This window comes from Parasteatoda tepidariorum, chromosome 6 (assembly GCF_043381705.1).
Source record: "Parasteatoda tepidariorum isolate YZ-2023 chromosome 6, CAS_Ptep_4.0, whole genome shotgun sequence".
Taxonomy (NCBI): domain Eukaryota; kingdom Metazoa; phylum Arthropoda; class Arachnida; order Araneae; family Theridiidae; genus Parasteatoda; species Parasteatoda tepidariorum.
In genome coordinates this window covers 8,649,379-8,657,974 of record NC_092209.1, presented here as the reverse complement: position 1 = coordinate 8,657,974, position 8,596 = coordinate 8,649,379, and the positions used below count along the sequence as shown (strand labels likewise).

Below are 8,596 nucleotides of genomic sequence, written 5' to 3'. Positions count from 1 at the left end.
AATTAACTAAAAACTAATCATATCGATTACTAACTAAAGCACTTAATCGATTAATTTATACCAAGTTTTTATAAATAAAAACGATTAATCGATATAAAATATCGATTAAATCTATATCGAAATAATAGCAGTCACTGCTATTTGTCACTGTTACTTTTGGGTCCCAGTAGCAGAAGTAACAGTGAGTGAAAAGTAGCAGTTTTGCCCATCTCTACCTACTTCATCCTTCTTCTATCACTAGAAAAAAAACGAAGTAAGCTTTATTAGCGTAGGGTTAGACAACTCACTTAGATCGATTCACTTATTTATAATTTATTATTAATATCTTTAAGAAATAAAAAGTGGTAGAAACAATATACGAATATTTATATATATATATATATATGCGAATTTGATGAAGTTATATTTAAAATTGGAAATTTCCGTGGTTGTTACTGTTGAATTTAACTCTAACGCTTGCCTTCTCCACTCCAACTTATGAGGATTTTGAAAATTATTCTTTCTAGTGGTAGCGAACCAATGTAAAAATTTTTAAAGCAAATGGATCTCTCATAAAACTTTTATCAGAACTTAAGAATCTAGCCATATGGCCTGCACTTTTATAAGTAATAGTGGACAAGTTACGCTAAAATTAATTTTTTTTAAATATTAAGACATTAATTTTGCTACCGTCTGAAAAGAAGATTTCTGAAACTACGGAAATTCCGTAGCAGTTGGAGGGTATGTGCAATGTATAGACGAAACAATCTGTGGTAGTTTGTTTGATAGTCACTAGAAGTGCTGTCACAACTCTTGTAATCTGTAGTATGAATAAAATTAAAACCAATAACCTCTTCGGAACGGGTTAGTCAAATAATCGCAAAATATCAGAATCAAGATAAAAAATAATTTTTTTAAAGGAATGAGGTTATGTGCTTAAATATGGCATGGCTACTTTGACAGTTCACCTTAACCCACTGACGGTTCTATGCTTAAAAAATCTCATTTTAACCAAACTGTCTTCTCCGTGTAGCAAAATCGGTATTTCCATGTTTTTACATAGGAAAATGTTATCATGGAAAAAACATTATCCACATTTTCACCATCTGCTTAACCGCCAACATTCCAATGTCTCTCCTTCCGTGTGGTCCTTCTTTTGGCCGCAGGCTTTAAAACAGGTTTTTTTTTGCTCTCTGTGCCAGTTGACCCAGGTAGGTGGTTCATTTTATGCTTCGTACTTGTATGCGTAGCTCCCAATTAATATCAAATCTGCTGATCTATACCAGGTTATTCAGAAACTGCAATCTGAAGTATATGCTATTGAGGATTGGTGTCTCAATTTTTAACTGTGCTTAAGAAGAGAAAAATATTGTGAGATCATGTCCAACTGTAAAAACGATGGTCACTTATCTTTTTTTTTGCTCTAAATAAACATCTCACCTGGACTGTTTACATCTTTACTTTCCATCACTAAGTCCAACACTTCAAGATGAATGGAGGAAAAATCCACCTGAGGTTTCAGATTCCCAATACGAACTATATAGCAATGAAGAGAAATCAAAGCGAGAGCTTATAATAAAGTGAAACTAAAATAAGTCAGGCAAGTTATTTAGGACCGCATTTAAGATACTACTTTTGATTTATTTTCATTCTGAACCTAAACATATGCATTTATTATTTATTATCCCTTCGAGAAGAGGTTAAACGCTTCTTTCATTATCCCGAGTTGCTCAATTTACATAGAAAAAAAGAATTAAAATAAATGGAGCATCCCTTCTTTGGTGTTTGGAAAATAACACTTTTTGATGTCCATTGTTTTAAAACTGTCATTCAAAGACTAATATATAATTTCCTCATTTGTCCAAGTTAACTTGGGATAGTAAACTAATGGTTAATTTTTTTTCTACCTTTTTACTCATACAAAAAAAAAAAAAAAATTACTTAAAACTTGTGTATTATGCCTTGTTTCAGTTCCTTGTATTTATTTTAAAATAAGTTTTTATGCTTTCCATTTTTGCTTTTAAATTTTTTTTAAGGGAAATAGTTAAGAATTTAAAACTATTAATTTAAACTATCAAAAATATTAAAAATATAAAGGAAACTACTAGTGAAAACGTGAATAAGACGTCTTATGAAATTACGTATGTGATGAAAAGTAACGCCTACTTTTAATGTAAACTTTTTACTTTTAATGGAACATAAACTTTTTAATTTCAAAACGCTTTACTGCGTTATTGATCTTTTTTATATCTATTACCATTAAAAGTCGAATGATTAGGAAAAATGAGGTTTAACCTATCTAGTTCTTACTGTAGCTAGGATAAATCTGTAGATTAATGTTCATATACTTTATTTAGAGTCTTTGTAAGAAATTAGACAACCCTTTTCACAGCTACAGAGAGTTAATCCTTTTTTCTAGGGTATTCGTCTATAATACTCTAGTAGAGTTCAATTATTACTCATAGATTCTTAATCACACATCTATGCATGCCTAGAAACATATTGATAAATTGTAATTTANATAAATAAATAAATAAATAAAATAAATAAATAAAATAAATGAAATAAATGATATAATAAGTAAATAAATTAAACTTAATAAATTAAACACTACTAGTAAAAAATATCATATTTTTGTAAATGGATTCGTATTTCAGGGATTTTTTTCCTTTTTAATGCAGCATTTTTTTTTTTATATAGTAAAGTGAATTAATTGAATTATCTATGTAATAACATTAGTATCGGAAAGAAAATGAACAGTCAGTATAGTTTTATTAATAAATTGTTTTGAATTTCTAATTAATGGCTAACAAGCATTAAATATAAAAATTATTTTTCGTAAGTTTGTATTTGATTCATAGATGTTTAAATAATAAATGTTAGTTCATTATAATTATGTTTGATACTTTTTATTATTAATTCTTGTAAAAATAGTGGTTAATAAGTTAATATAAATTAATAAATTAAGATAAAGACATCTATGCAATCGTTTCTCATCAATCTCTGGTATTTGTCGCTAGACACTTTTTAAATTCACTATTTTAGTAACTAATTTATCGCTATCAATCATTAAAAAATTATTGATCATAAGTTACTATTTGACTTTAAAAGGATTTATTTATAAGAGTCAATTTATTGTAATAATATTTATTCTTGCTGATTATTTAAAACAAAAATATTGGTTGATAGACATCAATAAATTGAAATAAAGATATCTTTGTAATTTAGTCTCATCAGTCAATGGTATTTGTCACTGCGCATTTTTTTAAACGAATTTTCTGAATTCTTTTAACTAATAATTATTTTTAACTAGCTATTTTAAATTACATATTAAAATAAATAAGAGCATTGATTAATTTTTAATTAATGGCTGTCAATAATTAAAAGTCGATATTTTTTCAAAAATCAGTAATTGACTTATAAAGAATTTATTGATAAATGTTAATTGATTATAATAATGTTGTTTTTTTTTGCCGATTGAATGAAACAAAAACATTGGCTAATAGATATCGATTTATAAAAATATCTCTATAATCGATTCTCATCCGTCACTGTTACTCGTCAATAGGCAGTTTTTTGAACAAATTTCTTAAATTATTAATTAATGGCTATGAATAGTAAAAAACAATATTGTTCATAAGCTAGTAATTGACTTATAAAGGATTTATTTAATAAATGCCACTTAATTTCAATAATGTTGGATATTTTTGTCGCTTAGTTCAAATCGAAATACGGATTATTAGTTATCGATATATTAAAATGAAACTATCTGTATAATCGATTCAGTCACTGGCATTTGTCGCTGAGCATTTTGTCACAAGCGCGGAAGTAACAATGGTTAAAAAAGGAAGATTTGCCTCAAACGTTGACATAACTGGAAAGTAAAGACCTACTAAATATTATAATCTTAGTTTTATCAATCTGAATACAGTGCACCAGTGTTTCCCTAACTTATGACTTTTGTGTAACCTTTCTAAATTTTTCTTAAGGCTGTGTAACACTAACAAAAAAATGAATGTATTTTTTACTATAAAAAATTGCCCAAAAGTTAAAAATCCGGACTGGCTGTTGACACCACTAATTATTAACTGTTAACTCTGCAAAAAATAGCCAATAGAAAACTACGTAATCATAAATTTTCATGGATAGCTTTGCTTTAAAATAAAAGTTTTTGAAATTTCCGTTTGTTGCAAGATATTTCATATAAGAACGCGTACCCCCTCTAAACTGTTCCCGTACCCCTAGGGGTACGCGTACCACACTTTGGGAAACACTGCAGTACATGATCAGATCCCCTGATTATTTTGATAAGTTTGCCCACGCCTACTTCGTTTCCTACCTCTCCTAAACGTAACCCATAACAGATGCACCTGTAATACTTTGATCTTATCTCTAGTTCTCTACCACTTCACTGCTGATACACACATATCTTAACAAGTGATAAAGGAATTAAAATCTTCAGCTGGAATTAAGGTACGAAGATCCGTACTCGCGATGAAGACGGTGTTATACAATTTTGCATTGCGTCAGGTTCAAATTCAAAATTTGTTAGTATAAGTGCATAGTGCATACATATATAAAATCTAAAATCTTAATTGTCAACAGAATGATTCAGCAGTCGGCAATTATTTATTTAATTGTGTAATTTGGGGATGGTTAATCTCCTAATCATCTAGAAATTAAATGAATATAATATATATCTCTTTATTTATTCACTGGTAAAAACAATGTACTTAAAGTTTCATTCCAAGGATTCAAAATAGGCGTTACTTTCTGCTTCGTCTTATCAGAAAATAACGCCTACCCTTAATATGATCCTACGCTATTTATACTCTTAAACTTTTCTGAAGAAAAAAAAAAAAGATAAATAATTTACCTTTCCGAAAAAGTAAACTCCGATTGAAAAGTTCAGTCAGGCAGAATACTGGCAAGTGCAACCTTAAACCCTTCATACTAGTTCCTAGTTTCAAATGCGACAAGGCACCTGCCGCTATCGCAGCACTGGCTATTTCATCGAATATAATTTCAGTCTGAATTAAGTAAAAATAAGCGATTGAGATAATGTCAAAATTAAGAATAAAATTTTTTAAAAAAAAGTAAAATAAAATAAAATTAAATCCATAGGATGGAAGTTGTGATTAAGCTGACGTACTCAGCTTCCCCAGCTGACGCGAACTTCGGCTGGATTGCTTGGATCATTGCTTACTAAGTTCCGCGAATTTGCTGCTTAAAATCAATGAGTATAATGTCCAGTATCCGTTTGAAGTTTGCCGCTTCACAATTGCGGACCTTCTTATAGAATTTTGCTCTAAGTTTTTGAATAAAATCACTTGCTTTATCGATGTAAAGATCTTCGTGGATATCTTCATTGGTTATAAATGTTGGAGCATTAATTATTTGTCTTAGAATTTCAATTTGTGTAGTATCTGTGATGTAAATTAAACGCTTGGTTGGCACTTGCCCAGGCAGGTGATGCATAAGGCATTACAGCTCTTATATAAAGCATATGCAGAAGCCTCTTGTTATATAGACTGAACGTTGGTCTTCTATTTAGAAGTGGAAAAAGATTGAGGTGTTTCTTGCTTTTCTAACAGTTTCCTGCTAAGTTAGCTTTTAATTTATGATAATGCTGAGATATTTGGTTTAACTGGTAAGATTTCTTAATTAAAACATTTTTTTTTTAGTTATCAGGACTGCTGATTTACATCTTCTTACGATTAAAAAATTTGATTTGTCGCCTTTAGTTTTAATTTACATATTGCCATACCAGTCTTCGATGTTAGTGAGACTATCTTGCAGTTTCTGTACAGCAGGATTCAGCTTTCTTGATTGATATAAAAAGGCTGTATGGTCAATGTTCCATGCTGCTTTTTCATCAGTGCTAACGCTTCTAGGTAAATCACGTATATAAATGAGATAAAGAATCGAACTCAAAACGAGGTTTGGATCTGCGACCCATATTATTGCGTGGAAGATGGACTAAGGCTTGATACATATAAACTGCTGTTTGTAGAAAATGCAACACCATGAAAGAATCATCAGAATCAAATGAAATTTAATGCAGAAACGACTTGTACTNTTTTCCTTAATTTATGATAACCAGTGTATATTGATATTCTCTAAAATTTTGCTCAGTTGCTCTTAGTCTGCAGTAAACTAATTGGCCGGTAAATTTCCAGCTTTGCTAGGTTTTCTCCTCGATTTCGGGAATGAAATTACTCTTGAGTCTTTCCATATATGAGGGAACTGTTTAATTTTGAGGCAGGCATTAATCCCTTGTTGTTGCTGCATGCTGCTTAATCCTTTACTGTGTAAATATTTTAACAGTTTATTATTTATGTGGTCTTTATCTGGAGCTTTGTTGTTTTTTAGTCTACAAATAATTTATAAATATCTTCAATATTTGATTTTTTAATGGTTTCTGACGTTAGATGTCTCGGAGGATTTAATTATATCGATAGAAAAAGAACTTTTCATGGATCGTTTGACTGCCTGTTAGGTGTAATTTTTATTTTCGAGCAGATCGGCGAAGATGCTAACTTTATTCATATCTAGATAAACGCGGGCAGTTGGGTCATCTAGGTTTATGTTGATTGAATTATTACTCTTTATATTACTGGCCATCTGCCAGAGCGAGCTGTTCAACTTCTTTCAATACTGTGGTTTTGTGAGTTGTACATTTATTTTTACTCATTCTGGTTAAAATGTTGATGTTAACTTTATACTAAATGCCATTCTTTCGCTCCTTGTTGTTTATAGAATAGTTGCTGCTAAGCACTTAAAAATAGTTATTTTTACATTTCTACTGGCTTGAAATATATTTTGAATTAGTGTTGCTAGACTGATTGCATTGGACCAAAAAAGTTTAACAGAGTTTTCCTAAAGCAATCATTTGCATAAACAGTTCTCCAATGTAGTTTAAATAAAGTTTAAAAAATTTTAAACACCATTAGTTTAATTCAAGCCAGTTAATGAAAATTAATTTTGTTAAATGTTTACTCTTTGAAAATAAAGCCATCAAAATTCGCCTCTTTAAAAGACCTACGTGTAATAAACCTTCAATATATAAATGATTCTTTATAAAAAAAAAAATGCTTTAGAAGAAATGTATCAGCGCCATCTATCGTCTTATTTTACATTTATTGATATAATGCACAAATTAATTCAGTTAGTTGTATTTAAAGGACCTCATTTTATTTTCGGTATTGATATTTATTGATATCGTTCATTATCCTTATTACGATTTTTGCATTTCCTAAATGAAACAAAAATTAAGATATTTTAAAGAAGATGATATAAATCCTTCTCACCCGGTTGAGGTATTTTAATTGAGATAAAGTTATGAAAAGACGAATACAGCAATAAACTAATTGCACACATTTATTTACTGAATTTTGGAAATGATATAATTTTCTTTCCAATATTCACTAAAAGTTACTATAGTATATAGTATAATGAAAAAATATTGTATTAAGATTATTTTGATGATTCTTCATTATTTAACAATTTTATCAAACATCAAATTATACAAATGATCGAAACAAAAATTATGATTTTTTTTTTCAAACTCAAGCAGTGACTGGTCTCCGTTATGATTTCCTGTAAAAAATATCAGCAACATTCATCACAGTGAAGCAAAGAAAGTGCTTCCTGAACGGTGGTATAGAGCAGCAACAGGTTGTCACAGAAAATCAACAAGTCTTTTCACTGTGATTTCTCAGAGTAGAAATAATGTCTGTGTTATTTGAAACAGCGACAATAGTAGTGGTTGGTTGGTTCCAATGCCACTTGCCACACGGACAAGCCTGCTTGGTGAATCCGAGCAGATTAAAAGTACGTTTTTCAGTGGCGCCATCTATGGCTAAGAATTCGACTTCTGCCACACCGTACGTAACACCCGTGTATAGGGCGGACCCATTCATACATTCATCCACAGATCGTAATTTTGACCTGAATCAGAGAATGATCGATCTTCAATCCAGTACCCCCAGAGGTATTGATTTTTTATGGGAACATGGAGGACTTTTGCGACTCAACAGATTTAACGTTCATCAGTGCAAATTTGTTACAGTGAAGTTTCTCACTGTGAAAATAGCAGTGAAATTATTTTTAGTGATTTGTAGAGTTTTTTTTCTGTGCTTCAACCTTTTTGGTAGAAGCAGGTTTTTACAGTGACTAATGACTGTTCTTTTAATTTTGACCCATCTTTACATTCCGTCGAAAATCACGTAAATTGAGGAATAGATGAAAGTCTGGCTTGAGTGTACATGTATAGCGCTGTGTTCTGAACTGTGTATACTGAGAAAAAAATCAGCATTCTGAATGCCCATGCTTATTTTATTATTTTAAGGATGTAGGGGTACACTCGTAAATTTCTACTATAAACTAGTCTTATGCAAATAGAGTATATTATTAATCACTTGATTTGTTAGTGTATTAAATGACCCTTATGTAGCTAAAATTTGTAAAGTCATTGCTTTCGCTGGGATCTGTAATCTAAAATTCAAGTGACCATTTTTTGAAATTATTGATATTTCAATTTCTACTTCTAAATTAAAATGGAAAAATTCAATTGAACTAAATTAGCTATCAAATATATATATATCTACTACTCCTC

General features: G+C 30.2%; 1 pseudogene; it reads left to right on the top strand.

The window, feature by feature from the left end:
- Window positions 1–8,596, top strand: part of LOC122270840 (uncharacterized) — a 313,909-nt pseudogene that overhangs the window by 277,257 nt on the left and 28,056 nt on the right.